Below are 22,433 nucleotides of genomic sequence, written 5' to 3'. Positions count from 1 at the left end.
CAAAAAGGAGACCCCAAACACAGTAAGATAAGCAAAATGAGAAGACAGAAAAACACACAGCAGATGAAGGAGCAAGGTAAAAACCCAACAGACCTAACAAATGAAGAGGAAATAGGCAGTGTACCTGAAAAAGAATTCAGAATAATGATAGTAAGGATGATCAAAATCTTGGAAACAGAATAGAGAAAATGCAAGAAACATTTATCAAGGCCCTACAAAAAGTAAAGAGGAAACAAGGAATGATGACAAACACAATAAATGAAATTTAAAATGCTCTAGAAGGGACTAATAGCAGAACAACTGAGGCAGAAGAATGGATAAGTGACCTGTAAGATAAAATACTGAAAATAACTACTGCAGAGCAGAATAAAGAAAAAAGAATGAAAAGAAGTGAGGACAGTCTCAGAGACCCCTTGGACAATATTAAGCACACCAACATTCGAATTAAAATGGTCCCAGAAGAAGAGAAAAAGAAAGGGACTGAGAAAATATTTGAAGAGATTATAGTTGAAAACTTCCCTAATATCGGAAAGGAAATAGTTAATCAAGTCGAGGAAGCACAGAGACTCCCATACAGGATAAATCCAAGAAGAAACACGCCAAAACACATATTAATCAAACTATCAAAAATTATATACAAAGAAACCATATTAAAAGCAGCAAGGGAAAAACAACAAATAACACATAAGGGAATCCCCATAAGGTTAACAGCTCATCTTTCAGCAGAAACTCTGCAAGCCAGAAGGGAGTGGCAGGACATATTTAAAGTGATGAAGGAGAAAAACCTACTACCAAGATTACCCAGCAAGGATCTCATTCAGATTTGATGGAGAATTTAAAATCTTTACAGACAAGCGAAAGCTGAGAGAGTTCAGCACCACCAAACCAGCTTTACAACAAATGCTAAAGGACTTCTCTAGGCAAGAAACACAAGAGAAGGAAAAGATCTACAATAACAAGCCCAAAACAATTAAGAAAATGGGAATAGGAACATACATATCGATAATTACCTTAAATGTAAATGGATTAAATGCTTCCATCAACAGATACACACTGGCTGAATGGATACAAAAACAAGACCCATATATGTGCTGTCTACAAGAGACCCACTTCAGACCTAGGGACACATACAGACTGAAAGTGAAGGGATGGAAAAACATATTCCATGCAAATGTAAATCAAAAGAAAGCTGGACTAGCAATTCTCATATCACACAAAATAGACTTTAAAATAAAGATTATTACAAGAGACAAAGAAGGACAGTACATAATGATCAAGGGATCGATCCAAGAAGAAGATATAACAATTGTTAATATTTATGCACCCAACATAGGAGCACCTCAATACATAAGGCAAATACTAACAGCCATAATAGGGGAAAGTGAAGGTAACACATTCATAGTAGGGGACTTTAACACCCCACTTTCACCAATGGACAGATCATCCAAAATGAAAATAAATAAGGAAACACAAGCTTTAAATGATACATTAAACACAAGCTTTAAATGACACAATTAAGATGGACTTAATTGATATTCATAGGAAATGCCATCCAAAAACAACAGAATACAAATTTTTCTCAAGTACTCATGGAACATTCTCCAGGATAGATCCTATCTTGGGTCACTAATGAAGCCTTGGTAAATTTAAGAAAATTGAGATTGTATCAAGTATCTTTTAAGACCACAAAGCTATGAGGCTAGATATCAATTACAGGAAAAGATTTGTAAAAAATACAAACACATGGAGGCTAAACAATACACTATTTAATAACGAAGTGATCACTGAAGAAATCAAAGAGGAAATCAAAAAATACCTAGAAACAAATGACAATGGAGACACGACGACCCAAAACCTATGGGATACAGCAAAAGTAGTTCTAAGAGGGAAGTTTATAGCAATACAATCCTACCTTAAGAAACAGGAAACATCTCGAATAAACAACCTAACCTTGAACCTAAAGCAATTACTGAAAGAAGAACAAAACAACCCCAAAGTTAGGAGAAGGAAACAAATCATAAAGATCATATCAGAAATAAATGAAAAAGGACTGAACGAAACGATAGCAAAGATCAATAAAACTAAAAGCTTGTTCTTTGAGAAGATAAACAAAATTGATAAATCATTAGCCAGACTCATCAAGATAAAATCAGAGAAGACGCAAATCAATAGAATTAGAAAAGAAAAAGAAGAAGTAACAAACTGACACTGCAGAAATACAAAAGATCATGAGACATTACTACAAGCAACTCTATGCCTATAAAATGGACAACCTGGAGGAATACTCAAATTCTTAGAAATGCACAACCTGCCAAGACTGAATCAGGAAGCAATAGAAAATATGAACAGACAAATCACAAGCACTGACCTTTAAACTGTGATTAAAAATCTTCCAAGAAAGAAAAGCCCACGACCAGATGGCTTCACAGGCAAATTCTATCAAACATTTAGAGAAGAGATAACACCTATCCTTCTCAAACTCTTCCAAAATATAACAGAGGGAGGAACACTCCCAAACTCATTCTACGAGGCCACCATCACCCTGATACAAAAACCAGACAAAGATATCACAAAGAAAGAAAACTACAGGTCAATATCACTGATGAACATAGATGCAAATGCCCTTAACAAACTACTAGCAAACAGAATCCAACACCACATTAAAAGGAACGTACACCATGATCAAGTGGGGTTTATTCCAGCAATGCAAGGATTCTTCAATATACGCAAATCAATCCACGTGATACACCATATTAACAAATTGAAGGAGAAAAACCATATGATCATCTCAATAGATGCAGAGAAAGCTTTCAACAAAATTCAACTCCCAGTTATGATAAAAACCCTGCAGAAAGTAGGCATAGAGGGAATTTTCCTCAACATAATAAAGGCCATATATGACAAACCGACAGCCAACGTCGTCCTTAATGGTGAAAAACTGAAAGCATTTCCACTAAGATCAGGAACAACACAAGGTTGCACACTCTCATCACACTTATTCAACATAGTTTTGGAAGTTTTAGCCACAGCAATCAGAGAAGAAAAGGAAATAAAAGGAATTCAAATTGGAAAGGAAGAAATAAAGCTGTCACTATTTGAATATGACATGATACTATACATAGAGAATCCTAAAGATGCTACCAGAAAACTACTAGAGCTAATCAATGAATTTGGTAAAGTAGCAGGATACAAAATTAATGCACAGAAATCTCTGGCATTCCTATACACTAATGGTGAAAAATCGGAAAGTGAAATTAAGAAAACACTCCCATTTCCCATTGCAACAAAAAGAATAAAATATCTAGGAATAAACCTACCTAAGGAGACAAAAGACCTGTATGCAGAAAATTATAAGACACTGATGAAAGAAATTAAAGATGATACAAAGAGATGGAGAGATATAGCATGTTCCTGGATTGGAAGAATCAACATTGTGAAAATGAGTCTACTACACAAAGCAATCTACACATTCAATGCAATCCCTATCAAACTACCACTGGCATTTTTCACAGAACTAGAACAAAAAATTTCACAATTTGTATGGAAACACAAAAGACCCCAAATATCCAAAGCAATCTTAAGAACGAAAAATAGAGCTGGAGGAATCAGGCTCCCTGACTTCAGACTATACTACAAAGCTACAGTAATCTCGACAGTATGGTACTGGCACAAAAACAGAAATATAGATCAATGGAACAGATAGAAAGCCCAGAGATAAATACACGCACATATGGTCACCTTATCTTTGATAAAGGAGGCAAGAGTATACAGTGGAGAAAAGACAGCCTCTTCAATAAGTGGTGCTGGGAGAACTGGACAGGTACATGTAAAAGTATGCGATTAGAACACTTCCTAACACCATACACAAAAATAAGCTCAAAATGGATTAAAGACCTAAATGTAAGGACAGAAACTATCAAACTCTTAGAGGAAAACATAGGCAGAACACTCTATGACATCAACCACAGCAAGATCCTTTCTGACCCACCTCCTAGAGAAATGGAAATAAAAACAAAAATAAACAAATGGGACCCAATGAAACGTAAAAGCTTTTGCACAGTAAAGGAAACCACAAACAAGACCAAAAGACAACCCTCAGAATGGGAGAAAATATTTGCAAATGAAGCAACTGACAAAGGATTAATTTCCAAAATTTACAAGCAGCTCATGTAGCTCAATAACAAGAAAACAAACAACCCAATCCAAAAATGGGCAGAAGACCTATATAGACATTTCTCCAAAGAAGATATACAGACTGCCAACAAACATATGAAAGAATGCTCAACATCATTAATAATCAGAGAAATGCAAATCAAAACTACAATAAGATGTCATCTCACAGCAGTCAGAATGGCCATCATCAAAAAATCTAGAAACAGTAAATGCTGGAGAGGGTGTGGAGAAGTGGGAACACTCTTGCACTGCTGGTGGGAATGTGAATTGGTAAAGCCACTATGGAGAACAGTATGGAGGTTTCTTAAAAAACTACAAATAGAACTACCATATGACCCAGCAATCTCACTACTGGGCATATACCCTGAGAAAATCATAATTCAAAAAGAGTCATGTACCAAAATGTTCATTGCAGCTCTATTTACCATAGCCAGGAGATGGAAGCAACCTAAGTGTCCATCGACAGATGAATGGATAAAGAAGATGTGACACATATATACAACGGAATATTACTCAGCCATAAAAGGAAACGAAATTGAGCTATTTGTAATGAGTTGGATAGACATACAGTCTGTCATACAGAGCAAAGTAAGTCAGAAAGAGAAAGACAAATACTGTATGCTAACACATATATATAGAATTTAAGGGGAAAAAATGTCATGAAGAACCTAGGGGTAAAACAGGAATAAAGACACACACCTACTAGAGAACCGACTTGAGGATATGGGGAGGGGGAAGGGTGAGCTGTGACAAAGCGAGAGAGAGGCATGGACATATATAAACTACCAAACGTAAGGTAGATAGCTAGTGGGAAGCAGCCGCATAGCACAGGGAGATCAGCTCTGTGCTTTGTGACCTCCTGGAGGGGTGGGATAGGGAGGGTGAGAGGGAGGGAGACGCAAGAGCGAGGAGATATGGGAACATATGTGTATGTATAACTGATTCACTTTGTTGTAAAGCAGAAACTAACACACCTTGTAAAGCAATTATACCCCAATAAAGATGTTAAAAAAAAAAAGCACACAACATAAAGTGGATTAGGACCCCAGCAGGAACCACCTCACACAAAAGGGCTCGATTAACAAGGGGGATGAGGAACCAAGAAGGAACCACCTCACAGCCAAGGGCCCACATCACAAAGGGAATGAGGAACTCAGCAGGAACCACTTCACACCAAGGCCCCACATCGCAAAGGGGATGAGGAACCCAGAAGGAACCACTGCACAACAAAGGGCCCACATCATAAAGGGGATGAGGAATCAAGAAGGAATAACCTGACACCAAAAATCACACATCACTAAGGGGATGAAGAACCCATCAGGAACCACCTCACAACATAGGGTCCACATCGTTAAGGGGATTAGGAACCTGGCAGGAACCACTGCACACCAAAGTGCTCACATCATGAAGGGGATGAGGAACCCAGCAGGAACCTTCCCGCACCAAAAGCCCTCATCACATAGGAAATGAGGAAAGGAGCAGGAACCACCTAACACCAAAGAACCGTCACCAAAAAGGGGATGAGGAACCCAGCAAGAACAAGCTCACACTAATGGGTCCACATCACAAAAGGAATGAGGAACCCAGCATAAACCATCACACACCAAAGGACCCAGATCACAAAGCAGATGAGGAACCCAGCAGGAACCACCTCATACCAAAAACCCATATTACAAATGGGATGAGGTACCCAGCAGGAACCACTTCACACCCAAGGGTCCACATCACAAAGGGGATGAGGAACCAAGCTGGAAACACTTGAAAACAAAAGATGACATCACATAGGGTATTAGGAACACAGGAGGAAACACCTCAAACCAAAAGCCAACTTCACAAAAGAAATGAGGAACTCAGGAGGACCCACCTAACACCAAGGGGTACACAACACAAAGGGGATGAGGAGCCCATCAGGAGCCACCTCACACCAAAAGCTCACATCACAAAGGGGATGACGAATCCAGCAGGAACCACCTTGCACCAATGGGCCCACATCAAAAAGGGTATGGGGAACCAAGCAGATACCACTTCACACCAAGGGGCCCACATTACAAAGGGGATGAGGAACCCAGCAGGAACCACCTCACACTAAATGCCCACATCACAAAGAGGATGGGGAACCCAGCAGGAACCACCTCACAACAAAAGTGCACATCACAAATGGAATGAGGAACCCAGCAGAAACAACTTCACACAAAATGGCCCACATCAGCAATGGGATGAGGAACCCAGCAGGAACCAGCTCACACCAAAAGCCAACATAACAAAGGGGATGAGTAACCTACTAGGAACCACCTCACACCAAAGGACCCGATACACAAAGGGGATGAGGAACCAAGAAGGAACCACCTCACACCAAAGGGTCCACATCACAAACAGGACGAGGAACCCACCAGGAACCACCACGCACCAAAAGCCCACATTACAAAGAAGATGAGAAACCCAGCCGAAACCATATCACACAAAAAGCCCACATTGCAAAGGGGATGAGGAACAAAGCAGTAACCACCTCACACTGTAGAATCCACATCACAAAAGGAATGAGGAACCCAGCATGAACCAGCACACACCAAAGGGCCCAGATCACAAAGGAGATGAGGAACCCAGCAGGAACCACCTCACACCAAAAGCCCATATTACAAATGGGATGAGGTACCCAGCAGAAATCACTTCACACCCAAGGGTCCACATCAAAAACAGGATGAGGAACCAAGCTGGAACCACTTCAAAACAAAAGGTGACATCACAGAGGGTATGAGGAACCCAGCAAGAACCAGCTCACAACGAAAGCCCACATCACAAAAGGGATGAGGAACCAACAAGGAACCACGTTACACCAAAAAGCCCACATCACAAAGGGAATCAGAAACCCAGCAGGAACCACCTCACCCTAAAAGCCCACATCACAAAGTTGGTGAGGAAACCAGCATAAACCACCTCACACCAAAATCCCACATCAAAAAGTGGATGAGGAACCCAGCAGGAACCACCTCACACCAAAAGCCTACATCGCAAAGGGGATGAGGAACAAATCAGAAACCACCTCACACCAAAAGCCCACATCACGTAGGGAATCAGGAAATGAACAGGAACCACCTCACACCAAAAGAGCACATCGCAAATGGGATGGGGACCCAGCTGGTTCCACTTTACACACATTGGTCCACATCACAATGGGGATGAGGAACGAAGCTGGAACGACTGTAAAACAAAACATGACATCACATAGGGTATGAGGAACCCAGCAGGAGCCACCTCACAACAAAAGCGAACATCACAAAAGCAATGAGGAACTCAGCAGGATCCACCTAACACCAAAGGGTACACAACACAAAGGGGATGAGGAACCCATCAGGAACCACCTCACTCCAAAACATCACATCGCAAAGGGGATGAGGAACCTGGAAGGAACCACCTCACACTAAAAGCCCACATCACAAAGAGGATGGGGAACCCAGCAAGGACAAGCTCACACGAATGGGTCCACATCACAAAGTGGATGAGGATCCCATTATGAACCACCTCACAATAAAACTGCACATCGCAAAGGGAATGAGGAACCCAGCAGGATCCACTTCACACCCAAGGGTCCACATCACAAAGGGGATGAGGACCCAGCAGGAAACACCTCACACCAAAGGGTACACATCAGAAAGGGGATGAGGAACCCATCAGGAACCACCTCACACCAAAAGCCCACATCAGAAAGGGGATGAGGAACACATCAGCAAGCCCTCACACCAATGGGCCCATATAACGAAGGGGATGAGGAAGCCAACAAGAACCACCTCACACCAAAGGGTCCCCATCCCTAAGGGGATGAAGAACCCAGCAGGAGCATCTTCACACCAAAAGCCCACATTGCAAACGGATTGAGGAAAACAGCAGGAACCACTTAACCCAAAGCCCCACATCGGAAACGGGATGAGGAACAAGGTACGAAACACCTCACACCAAAGGACCCACATCACAAGGGGATGAGGAACCAAGCAGGAACCACATCACAACAAAAGCCTACATCACCACAGGGATGAGGAACCCAGCAGGAATCACCTCACCACAAAGGCCCACATTAAAAATTGGATGAGGCACCCAACCAGAACCACCTTACACCAAAGGATCCACATCACAAATGGGATGAGGAACCCAGCAAGAACAACCTAACAACAAAAGCTCACATTACAAAGGGGATGAGTGACCCAGCAGTAACCACCTCACACTGAAGAGTCAACATCACAAAAGGTATGATGAAACCAGCCTGAACCAGCACACAACAAAGGGCCCGGATCACAAAGGGGATGAGGAACCAAGCCGGAAATACCTCACACGAAAAGCTCACATCATATAGGGGATAAGGAACCCAGTAGGAAATCCCTCACACCAAAGGGCCCACGTCACAACGTGTATGAGGAGCACAGCAGGAAACAGCTCACACCAAAAGACCACATCACACAGGGCATGTGGAACCCCACAGGAACCACATCACACTTAAAGCCCACATCACAAAGAGGATGATGGACCCAGCAGGAACCACCTCACACCAAAACCCCATATTACAAATGGGATGAGGTACCCAGCATGAACCATTTCACAACCAAAGGTCCACATCAAAAAGGAGATAAGGAACCCAGCAGAAACCACTTCACACGAAAGGGCCCACGTCACAAAGGGGAAGAGGAACCAATCTGGAACCACTTCAAAACAAAAGGTGACATCACATGGCGTACGAGGAACCCAGCAGGGACCACCTCACAACGAAAGTCCACATCACAAAAGGGATCAGGAACAAACTAGGAACCACCTCACAACAAAGGGTCCACAAAACAAAGGGGATGAGTAACCCATCAGGAACCACCTCACACCAAAATCCCACATCACAAAGGGGATGAGGAACCCAGAAGGGGCCACCTGACACCATAAGCTTACATCACAAAGGGGATAAGGCACCGAGCAGGAAACACCGCACACCACAGGGTCCACAACAAAAAGGGGATGAGGAACGCATCAGGAACCACCTCACACCAAAAGCCCCCATCACAAAGGGGATGAGGAACACAGCAGGAACCACCTCACACCAAAGGGCCCACATCACAAAGGGGATGAATAACCAAGCAGGAACCACCTCACACACAACGCCCCACATAGAGGAGTTGAGGAAAATGGCAGAAGCGTAAGACGCGGAGATCACCTTCCTCCCCACAGATACATCCGAAATACATCTACTTGTGGAACTCCTCCTACAGAACACCCACTGAACGCTGGCAGAAGACCTCAGACCTCCCAATAGGCAAGAAATTCCCAACGCACCTGGGTAGGGCAAAAGTAAAAACAATAAACAGAGACAAACGAATACGGCCAGGACCTGCAACAGTGGGAGGGAACTGTGAAGGAGCAAAGGTTTCCAAACACTAGGAAGCGCGCTAGCGGGCGGAGACTGCGGGTGGCGGAGGAGAGCACAGCAAAAGCGGTGCGGAGGGCAAAGCGGGGAGATTCCCGCACAGAGAATCGGTACCAACCGGCACTCACCGGCCCGAGAGGCTTGTCTGCTCAACGACCGGGCGGCGAGGCCTGGGAGCTGAAGCTCGGGTTTCGGTCGGATGGCAGGGAGAGGACTGGCGGCGTGAACACGGCCTGCAGGGGGTTACTGCACCACGGCTACCTGGGAGGGAGTCCCCGGGTCTGGAGCTGGCGAAGAGACAAGAGACGTTTTCTTACCTGTTTCCTGGTGCGCGAGGAGAGGGGATTAAGAGCGCTGCTTAAAGGAGCTCCAGAGACGGGCACGAGCCGAGGCTAACAACGCAGACCCCACAGACAGGCATGAGACGCTAAGGCTGCTGCTGCCGCCACTGCCAGAGTCCCGTGATCCAGGGACAACTTCCCCGGGAGAACGCACGGCGCGCCTCAGGCTGGTGCAACGTCACGCCGGCCTCTGCCGCCGCAGGCTCGCCACGCAGGGTCCCTCCCCGCGGCCTGAGTGAGCCACAGCCCCCGAAACAGCTGCTCCCTTAACTCCGTCCCATCTGAGTGAAGAACGGACGCCCTCAGGCGACCTACATGCAGAGGCGGAGCCAAGTCCAAGCTGAACCAAAGAAGCTGTGCGAACAGGGAAGAGAAACGGAAATTTCTCCCAGCAGCCTCAGATGCAGCGGATTAAATCTCCACAATCAACTTGATATACCCTGCATCTGTGGAATACCTCAATAGACAATGAATCATCCCAAATTGAGGAGGTGGACTTTGAGAGCAAGATACATTATTTTTTCCCCTTCTCCTCTTTTTTTGAGTGTGTATGTGTATAATTCTGTGTGAGATTTTGTCTGTTTAGCTTTACTTCACCATTTGTCCTAGGGTTCTGTCCGTCCGGTTTTAAATTTTTTTTGTTTTTAAAATTTTTCTCTTAATAACTATTTTTTATTTTAATAACTTTATTTTATCTTATTTTATTTTAGTTTATCCTCTATCTTTCTTTCTTTCTACTTTTTCTCTCTTTTATTCTGAGCCGTGTGGATGAAAGGCTCTTGGTGCTCCAGCCAGGAGTCAGTGCTGTGCCTCTGAGGTGGGAGAGCCAACCTCAGGACACTGGTTCTCAAGAGACCTCCCAGCTCTACGTAATATCAGATGGCAAAAACCTCCCAGAGATCTCCATCTCAACACCAAGACCCAGCTTCACTCAACGACCAGCAAGCTACAGTGCTGGACACCCTATGCCAAACAACTAGCAAGACAGGAACACAACCCCACCCATTAACAGAGAGGCTGCTTAAAATCATAAAAAGGCCACAGACACCCCAAAACACACCACCAGACGTGGACCGGCCCACCAGAAAGACAAGATCCAGCCTCATCCACCAGAACACAGGCACTACTCCCCTCCACCAGGAAGCCTACACAACCCAATGAACCAACTGTAGCCACTGGGGGCAGACACCAAAAACAACGGGAACTATGAGCCTGAAGCCTCCAAAAAAGAGACCCCAAACACAGTAAGATAAGAAAAATGAGAAGACAGAAAAACACATAGCAGATGAAGGAGCAAGGTTAAAACCCACCAGACCTAACAAATTAAGAGGAAATAGGCAGTCTACCTGAAAAAGAATTCAAAATAATGATAGTAAAGATGATCCAAAATCTTGGAAGTAGAATAGAGAAAATGCAAGAAACATTTAACAAGGACCTACAAGAACTAAAGAGGAAACAAGCAATGATGAAAAACACAATAAATGAAATTTAAAATACTCTAGAATGGATTAATAGCAGAATAACTGAGGCAGAAGAACGGATAAGTGACCTGGAAGATAAAATAGTGGAAATAACTACTGCAGAGCAGAATAAAGAAAAAAGAATGAAAAGAACTGAGGACAGTCTCAGAGACCTCTGGGACAACATTAAACACACCAACATTCAAATTAAAGTGTTCCCAGAAGAAGAAGAGTAAAAGCAAGGGACTGAGAAAATATTTGAAAATATTTCCCATATAAGGGAAGGGAAATAGTTAATCAAGTCCAGGAAACACAGAGAGTCCCATACAGGATAAATCCAAGAAGAAACACGCCAAGACACATATTAATCAAGCTATCAAAAATTAAATACAAAGAAAACATATTAAAAGCAGCAAGGGAAAAACAACAAATAACACACAAGGGAATCCCCATAAGGTTAACAGCTGATCTCTCAGCAGAAACTGTGCAAGCCAGAAGGGAGAGACAGGACATATTTAAAGTGATGAAGGAGAAAAACCTACTACCAAGATTACTCTACCCAGCAAGTATCTAATTCAGATTTGAAAGAGAAATTGAAACCTTTACAGACAAGCAAAAGCTGAGAGAGTTCAGCACCACCAAACCAGCTTCACAACAAATGCTAAAGGAACTTCTCTAGGCAAGAAACACAAGAGAAGGAAAAGACCTACAATAACAAGCCCAAAACAATTAAGAATATGGGAATAGGAACAAACATATCAATAATTACCTTAAATGTAAATGGATTAAATGCTCCCACTACAGGATACAGACTGGCTGAATGGATACAAAAACAAGACCCATATATGTACTGTCTACAAGAGACCCACTTCAGACCTAGGCACACATACAGACTGAAAGTGAGGGGATGGAAAAAGATATTCCATGCAAATGGAAATCAAAAGAAAGCTGGACTAGCAATTCTCATATCAGACAAAATAGACTTTAAAATAAAGATTATTACAAGAGACAAAGAAGGACACTACATAATGATCAGGGGATCGATCCAAGAAGAAGATATAACAATGGTAAATACTTATGCACCCAACATAGGAGCACTTCAATATATAAGGCAAATACTAACAGCCATAAAAGAGGAAATCGACAGTAACACATTCATAGCAGGGGACTTTAACACCCCACTGACACCAATGGAAAGGTCATCCAAAATGAAAATAAATAAGGAAACACAAGCTTTAAATGCTACATTAAATAAGATGGACTTAATTGATATCCATAAGAAATGCCACGAAAAACAACAGAATACAAATTTTTCTCAAGTGCTCATGGAACATTCTACAGGATAGATCCTATGTTGGGTCACAAATAAAGCCTTGGTAAATTTAAGAAAATTGAAATTGTTTTAAGTATCTTTTACGACCACAACGCTATGAGACTAGATATCAATTACAGGAAAAGATCTGTAAAATAATACAAACTCATGGAGGCTAAACAATACACTACTTAATAACGAAGTGATCACTGAAGAAATCAAAGAGGAAATTAAAAAATACCTAGAAACAAATGACAATGGAGACACGACGACCCAAAATCTATGGGATGCAGCAAAAGCAGTTCTAAGAGGGAAGTTTATAGCAATACAAACCTACCTTAAGAAACAGGAAACATCTCGAATAAAAAACCTAACCTTGCACCTAAAGCAAATAGGGAAAGAAGAGCAAAACAACCCCAAAGTTAGGAGAAGGAAACTAATCATAAAGATCAGATCAGAAATAAATGCAAAGGAAATTAAGGAAACAATAGCAAAAATCAATAAAACTAAAAGCTGGTTCTCCGAGAAGATAAACAAAATTGATAAACCTTTGACAAACCATTGATAAACCATTAGTTCTTTGAGAAGATAAACAAAATTGATAAACCTTTAGCCAGACTCATGAAGATAAAAAGGGAGACGACTCAAAACAATAGAATTAGAAATGAAAAAGGAGAAGTAACAACTGACACTGCAGAAATACAAAAGATCATGAGACATTACTACAAGCAACTCTATGCCAATAAAATGGACAACCTGGAGGGACAGACACATTCTTAGAAACGCACAACCTGCCAAGACTGAATCAGGAAGCAATAGAAAATATGAACAGACAAATCACAAGCACTGAAATTGACACTGTGATTAAAAATCTTCCAACAAACAAAAGCCCAGGACCAGATGGCTTCACAGGCGAATTCTATCAAACATTTAGAGGAGAGATAACACCTATCCTTCTCAAACTGTTCCAAAATATAGCAGAGGGAGGAACACTCCCAAACTCATTCTACGAGGCCACCATCACCCTGATACAAAAACCAGACAAAGATGTCACAAAGAAAGAAAACTACAGGCCAATATCACTGATGAACATAGATGCAAAAATCCTCAACAAACTATTAGCAAACAGAATCCAACAGCACATTAAAAGGATCATACACCATGATCAAGTGGGGTTTATTCCAGCAATGCAAGGATTCTTCAATATACGCAAATCAATCAACATGATGAACCATATTAGCAAATTGAAGGAGAAAAACCATATGATCATCTCAATAGATGCAGAGAAAGCTTTTGACAAAATTCAACACTCATTTATGATAAAAACCCTGCAGAAAGGAGGCATAGAGGGAATTTTCCTCAACATAATAAAGGCCATATATGACAAACCGACAGCCAACATCATCCTCACTGGTGAAAAACTGAAATCATTTCCACTAAGATCAGGAACAAGACTAGGTTGCCCACTCTCACCACTCTTATTCAACATAGTTTTGGAAGTTTTAGCCACAGCAATCATAGAAGAAAAGGAAATAAAAGGGATCCAAATTAGAAAAGAAGAAGTAAATCTGTCACTCTTTGCAGATGACATGATAGTATACATAGAGAATCCTAAAGATGCTACCAGAAAACTACAAGAGCTAATCAATGAATTTGGTAAAGTAGCAGGATACAAAATTAATGCACAGAAATCTCTGGCATTCCTATACACTAATGGTGAAAAATCGGAAAGTGAAATTAAGAAAACACTCCCATTTACCATTGCAACAAAAAGAATAAAATATCTAGGAATAAACCTACCTACGGAGACAAAAGACCTGTATGCAGAAAATTATAAGACACTGATGAAAGAAATTAACGATGATACAAATAGATGGACAGATATAGCATGTTCCTGGATTGGAAGAATCAACATTGTGAAAATGAGTCTACTATGCAAAGCAATCTACAGATTCAATGCAATCCCTATCAAACTACCACTGGCATTTTTTACAGAACTAGAACAAAAAATTTCACCATTTGTATGGAAACACAAAAGACCCCGAATACCCAAAGCAATCTTGAGAATGAAAAATGGAGCTGGAGGAATCAGGCTCCCTGACTTCAGACTATACTACAAAGCTATAGTAATCAAGACAGTATGGTACTGGCACAAAAACAGAAATATAGATCAATGGAACAGGATAGAAAGCCCAGAGATAAACGCACACACATATGGTCACCTTATCCTTGATAAAGAAGGCAAGAATATACAGTGGAGAAAAGACAGCCTCTTCAATAAGTGGTGCTGGGAAAACTGGACAGCTACATGTAAAAGTATGTGATTAGAACACTCCCTAACACCATACACAAAAATAAGCTCAAAATGGATTAAAGACCTAAATGTAAGGACAGAAACTATCAAACTCTTAGAGGAAAACATAGGCAGAACACTCTATGGCATAAATCACAGCAAGATCCTTTTTGACCCACCTCCTAGAGAAATGGAAATAAAAAAAAAATAAACAAATGGGACTTAATGAAACTTAAAACTTTTTCACAGCAAAGGAAACCATAAACAAGACCAAAAGACAACCCTCAGAATGGGAGAACATATTTGCAAATGAAGTAACTGACAGAGGATTAATCTCAGAAATTTACAAGCAGCTCATGCAGCTCAATAACAAAAAAACAAACAACCCAATCCAAAAATGGGCAGAAGACCTAAATAGACATTTCTCCAAAGAACATATACAGATTGCCAACAAACATATGAAAGCATGCTCAACATCATTAATCATTAGAGAAATGCCAATCAAAACTACAATGAGATATCATCTCACACCGGTCAGAATGGCTATCATCAAAAAATGTAGAAACAATAAATGCTGGAGAGGCTGTGGAGAAAAGAGAACACTCTTGCACTGCTGGTGGGAATGTGAATTGGTACAGCCACTATGGAGAACAGTATGGAGGTTCCTTAAAAAACTACAAATAGAACTACCATATGAGCCAGCAATCCCACTACTGGGCATATACGCTGAGAAAACCATAATTCAAAAAGAGTCATGTACCAAAATGTTCATTGCAGCTCTATTTACAATAGCCAGGAGATGGAAACAACCTAAGTGTCCATCATCGGATGAATGGATAGAGAAGATGTGGCACATATATACAATGGAATATTACTCAGTCATAAAAAGAAACGAAATTGAGCTATTTGTAATGAGGTGGATGGACCTGCAGTCTGTCATACAGAGTGAAGTAAGTCAGAAAGAAAGAGAAATACCGTATGCTAACACATATATATGGAATTTAAGGGAAAAAAATGTCATGAAGAACCTAGGGGTAAGACAGGAATAAAGACACAGACCTACTAGAAAACGGACTTGAGGATATGGGGAGCGGGAAGGGTAAGCTGTGACAAAGCGAGAGAGAGGCATGGACATATATACACTACCAAACGTAAGGTAGATAGCTAGTCGGAAGCAGCCGCATAGCACAGGGAGATCAGCTCGGTGCTTTGTGACCTCCTGGAGGTGTGGGATAGGGAGGGTGGGAGGGAGGGAGACGCAGAGGGAAGAGATATGGGGACATACGTATATGTATAACTGATTCACTTTGTTATAAAACAGAAACTAACACACCATTGTAAAGGAATTATACCCCAATAAAGATGTAAAAAAGAACTGGAAAAGTCCTGGGTGAGGAGCTTCTAATATTGTACTTCCCAGCATACATGAGATACACAGGCGATGGAGCCCCGACCTCCTCATCCCTCCAGCCGCCACCATGGGGAGAAACAAGCCACATAGCCAGCCTGGCCTATGGTTTGGGGGATTCAGGCTGAGTTGTCTTCGGTCCCTCCATCAGGTCAGAGAGAAAAGACAAACTCTGGTGAACCCACTACCTCCCCCAGCAAGGCCTTTTGGGGCAAAGGAAAACCCATTTGAGGCCGTGAATCCAAAAAACTCACATTCACACCCATTCCGTACTCATAGGTGCACCTTTCGGCCTTGAAGGAAATTGCTTTCCATTTGAAGAGTTGTTGTGAGCACAGAAAAGATGAGTTACAATCTAGAAGTCTGTGCCCAGTGCCAAAGCAGACGGGCCCACGGGAAGGACTATGGTGTGGAGACTGCCAGAACCTCTCCTGGGGCCCAGGCTCTGGGGGCATGGCTTACACTGGTCATGTCATTTTATGCTCCTGACAGCCCTGAGAAGGGGCTCTATTTCACAGAGGAGGACCCAACGCTTTCAGGTTCAGAGTAACCTGCCGAAGTTCACAGCAATAGTGAGTGGTGGACCCCAGGTCTGTCTGACTCCAGAGGCCATCCTCTTAAACCCACGCCCTGCTGCTTTTGTGCTCCAGGGACAGAAGACCTGGGTGGGTCCTGATACTGCTGCTTAATAGCTGTGTGACCTAGGACAAGAAACTTCACTCTCCAAACCTCAGTTTCTCTGCCTGAAAGATGGGGCTAGAAGTAGTGCTGACTTCATCAGGTTATGTGGAAAGTTCTAATCCATAATAAGCTCTCCATGAATGCCAAGGGCGATCCAGGAGTGCAGTTCAGAGGTGGTATAAGCGAGCCAGACTGATAGTGGGGGGAGCTAACAGGCAGAGGCTGAAGCCTGGGGCATCAGCCCGTTGGATCTCAACCCTGGCTGTACGTCAGAATCATCTGGGGAGTCACACCCCAAACCAGGTAATTATGAACACCTGAAAGTAGGACCCAAGCATCGGTATTTCTGCAAATCCTCAGGTGACTCCAGTGTGCAGACAGAGTTGAAAGCCATTGGCCTATAGCCCTTTGCTCTTAGACGTGAGGACCTTCGATAAGCATGGGTGTCACTGGCAGCATGTCAGAAATGCAGAATCTCAGACCCACCTCAGATCTGCTGAATCAGAATCTGCATTTGAGCAACATCCCTGGGTGATTCGTGTGCACATTATTTTCTTTTTATTTTGATTAATTAATTAATTTATTTGGCCACACCACACAGCATGTGGGATCTTAGTTCCCCGACCAGGGATTGCACCTGTGCCCCCTGCAGTGGAAGCGCGGAATCCTAACCAATGGACCCAGGGAAGTCCCTTGTGTGTACATTAAATTCTAAGCATCCCTTGGCTGGCCTGTGGGTCACAGATGGGGTAAATCAGCAAAATGCCAGGCCCTGAACCCCATTAAAAGCCAAAGTACAAGTGGGGGGGGGAAATGAGGGGTGGCTATTTAGAGCAATCATTCACGGATAACCTCATCTCCTGGCAAATGCAAAGGGCAAGGGCAGGGTAGGTCTTATATGTTTAAACTTCAATGAATCCACGATCGCGGACACTCAGGAAGTCGGAGATTCTACCGGCCGCCCAGTGTTTGCTCATCCACCACTGTATCAGCCAGAAGACTAACATTATCTGGTGTCAACAATGCATGTAGCCTGGGATTAGCAGGAAAATATCAGCCTGCATGAAGCCTTGGAATCATGATAGGGAAATAATTCCCAAAGGGCCTTTTCCTCACCCAGAATGAGCAGCTCTTCATCGATGGGCAAACAGGGGCTGCTGAGGCAGGGTCTGAGGAGAGTGGGTGGTGGCTGGGTCCCAGCAGGGCTATGAGCTCAACCTCTGTGACAGAGCTCGGGGCAGCCTCTGTTGTGGCCCCAGAAACAGGACTTTCTTGGGAGGGAAAAGGGGTCTACAACATCTGGAACCTGAAGGAATGATATAAAGTAAATTTTTAAAATAAATTTATTTATTTATTTTTGGCTGTGTTGGGTCTTCGTTGCTGTGCACGTGGCTTTCTCTAGTTGCGGCGAGCGGGGGCTACTCTTTGTTGCAGCGCGCGGGCTTCTCATTGGGGTGGCTTCTCTTGTTGCGGAGCATGGGCTCCAGGCACAGGGGCTTCAGTAGTTGTGGCTTGCAGGCTCTAAAGTGCAGATTCAGTAGTTGTGGCTCATGGGCTTAGTTGCTCCGCGGCATGTGGGATCTTCCCGGACCAGGGCTCGAACCCGCATCCCCCGCACTGGCAGGCAGACTCTTAACCACTGGGCCACCAGGGAAGCCCTATAAACTAAATTTTAATCAGTATTTACTATCTCTGGTAATCCCGATGGGTTCAACATATTTGATAAAAGGCAGCTGGAAAGCAGATTCTACATCTTATACTGAAAGCATTCAAGAAGACTGTATAAACACGAAGACTCAGTTTTAAAAAGCAGTTCAGTCTGGTTCAGTATTCACCGTTATCTTAGCAGAGGTAATTCTTTGGGTTGGCCTTTGATAATCTAATCAAAGCTATGGATCCTCTCTCTAAAAAAATGGACATAGGGCTTCCCTGCTGGTGCAGTGGTTAAGAATCCGCCTGTCAATGCAGGGGACACGCGTTCGAGCCCTGGTCCGGGAAGATCCCACATGCTGCGGAGCAACTAAGCCCATGCGCCATAGCTACTGAATCTGTGCTCTAGAGCCCATGAGCCAGAACTACTGAAGCCCACGTGCCTAGAGCCCGTGCTGCGAAACAATAGAAGTCACCGCAATGAGAAGCCTGCGCACCGCAACGAAGAGTAGCCCCTGTTCGCCACAATTAGAGAAAGCCTGCGCACAGCAACAAAGACCCAATGCAGACAAAAATAAATACATTTTTTAAAAAATGGACATAAACACAAACTACCTACACAAAGTACCGACAACTTCAGGGAATCCACAGACCCCTGAATCACTTCCTTGAATCCATCTTAGAGTGTCCTGGAGCAGACCAAAATGGAATTCTGCTGGTGTGCTTCCCACCATTCATTAGCACTTCTGATTATGCCACATTTATTTCTTTCGGGGTCCACCTACTTCCATTCCCTGTACTCAAGGTTGGAGCATGTGACATGGGGCTGAACCACGCAGTGCATCCCATACTCCTGGCTACAGTGACTGGTCAAGGGATAGACACATGAACCTATTTAGGACCAAAAAGTCTCAGTGAAAATTAAAGGAAGGCCATTTACTCTTTCCTATTGATGTGGAACAGGAATGCTGTAGCCACAGCAGCGAGGAGCTGCCAGTTGCCATCTTGGGATCACAGGGGAGAGTCTTTGTGCTAATAGACTCAACACAAAGTAAGCAGAGCCCAGAAATTATGAGAGAAACCAGATCCTGAACCCGACATTTCAGCCTTGAAGTCCTGTCGTATCTATCTTTGGATGGTTTAGTAAATAAAACTGTAAGTTCGGGCTTCCCTGGTGGCACAGTGGTTGAGAGTCCGCCTGCCGATGCAGGGGACACGGGTTCGTGCCCCGGTCCGGAAGATCCCACATGCCGCGGAGCAGCTGGGCCCGTGAGCCATGGCCGCTGAGCCTGCGCGTCCAGAGCCTGTGCTCCGCCAACAGGAGAGGCCACAACAGTGAGAGGCCTGTGTACCGCAAAAAAACCCAAAAAAACCCGTAAGTCCATGCTTAAAGCAGTTTGAGTCACATGCCACAGAAAGTGCTCAGATGAATAATCTTCATTAACTCATTGGATAGCCTGATGGCCCTTCATGCAGCTACCAGTTAAATAAATAATGTCACTATGCAAGTGTTCTTTATGACTTGTTTCGGCCTTTCAGTTTCAGGAAATCTCTTCATCCCTACGGTTAATCCTCTGCTTATCCCAGACTCCTGTATAAATAAACCCTTTCCGATACAAGTCTCCTTCACTTACACGTACCAGTGATGTTTATCACGTACCACAGAATTGCACATTGTGATATCATATTACAATAGGTGAATTGTGTACATCTGATTAAAGCAGCCTAACCTGCGGTCCACATTTTGGACCTCAATACTTAACAACACAGGTATTCTGAAATCAAAAGTTTCAATGCTATGACTCTCATTAAACGCAACTTTAAGCAAGATCATTCTTAGGCCTCAACTATACGCATGTCATTGTTTTGCAGATTACAGATTGTTGATTTCTAGCAAGCCAGAGTGGAAAGAGGCTTCAGCCACCCAGACCCCAGATTTAGGTGAATTCTCTTCAGCCCTGTGAAAAAGGCTGTGCCATGCAATAAAGCCAGGCAGACCTGAGATGAAATTTGGCTCCTCCAATTTACTAACTCATGCTGCATCCGAGTCTCCGGTTCCCCATCTATAAAAATGGATGTATTCGCTACTATATATAAAGTAGATAAACAACAAGGAGCTACTGTATAGCACAGGGAACTATATTCAGTATCTTCCATTAACCTATAATGGAAAAGAATCTGAAAAATTATAGATATATATTTATATGTGTAACTGAATCAGTTTGCTGTACACCAGAAACTAACACAACACTGTAAGTCAACCATACTTCAATAAAAAATGATTCATCAAGCTTAAGATTTTAAAACTGCACTGTGTGTAACTTATACCCCAATCTTTTAAAACACAGACTAATATATATACATACCATATGCACATTATATATACACACATATATAATATATATGTATGCATTTTATATAAAATATATATGTCTGTATGTAGCTATTTTATAAATATATGTATTATGTATTACATACATGTTACCATTTCCAAGTCTAATCAAGAAATTATTCTTTTGGCTACTGTTTTTTAAAGATTTTTTTGATGTGAACCGTTTTTAAGTCTTTATTGAATTTGTTACAATACTGCTTCTGTTTTATGTTTTGGTTTGGTTTTTTTTTTTTTTTTTTGGCTGTGAGGCATGTGGGATCCTAGTTCCCCATCCAGGGATCAAACCCACACCACCTGCACTGGAAGGCAAACCACTGGAGCACCAGGGAAGTCCCTTGGCTACTTTCACTCCTGGCGGTTTTGATTTTTGCTTTCCTCAAAATCAGTCTCCTTTTCTTCTCTTTAAATTTTGATTTTATTAATATGATTCTATTGTTGGCAAAAACATATTTTAAGCTTTTAATTTTAGCTATTTTCTAAATAGATGACTCATCTGGAGTCATGTAGTACTACTCTCAAACACACCAGGGATCAAGCCCATTTTGCCCAAACACACTGCATAACCTTCCTCCTTCTGAGATCTTGCCACCTCCCCAGAATCCACCAGAAGTGGGCAAGGTCCTCTTTGTCTCAGACCTCCGTGCCTTCACACATGCTGTTCCCTGTGCCTGGAAAACCCTTCCTTCTTTCTTGGCATGTCTGACTTCCATACATCCTTCCAAACCTAACCAGCCTTCTTGGTATCCTCCCCCTTTCCTTTATCTGCTTTCCATGCATGGCCTCTGTGTCAGAATTCTTCCCACTGAACTCTGTCTGTTTTCAACTCTGTGAATTTCTCCAGCTCATCTCCAGAGTCATGTCTGCGTGGGCTTTACTTCCCCTTCCATTAGTGCCCAGCAAACAGAGGGGCCGCAGTTTGTCAGAACATGACCCCCCAAATGGATAGAAAAACCTTAAGTTCAACTGAAACATAACAGTTTTACAGGGTTTTCATAAATAAGAAATTTCCAATATTGCAGAAGCTCATCTGGAGACTGAGGAAATGAAGTGTTCATAAAAACAAAAGTGCTGTGAATGCAACGGTGTAAGTGAGAAGCTTCTCTTTTCTATGAAAACTAATTGCCCCCCACAGGTTGATGGCAAAAAATGGAGCAATGAAGGATGCCAGAATTATTTATAAAGATCTAGCTCCTGTGGCTTTGATAAATTTATCATGAAATGCCCTACAGAACCTCAACCCCAGTGGGAGCCTGTTGCTTCTGTGATCACAACCTGAGATATGTTTAAGCTTCTACCTCGGGCTGGGTTTCAGAAACATCAAATGCCTG

The sequence above is a fragment of the Delphinapterus leucas genome, chromosome 10 (assembly GCF_059928025.1).
Source record: "Delphinapterus leucas isolate spDelLeu-1000000601 "Yukka" chromosome 10, BTC_Dleu_Yukka2, whole genome shotgun sequence".
Taxonomy (NCBI): domain Eukaryota; kingdom Metazoa; phylum Chordata; class Mammalia; order Artiodactyla; family Monodontidae; genus Delphinapterus; species Delphinapterus leucas.
Note: the sequence above shows the minus strand (reverse complement) of the source record.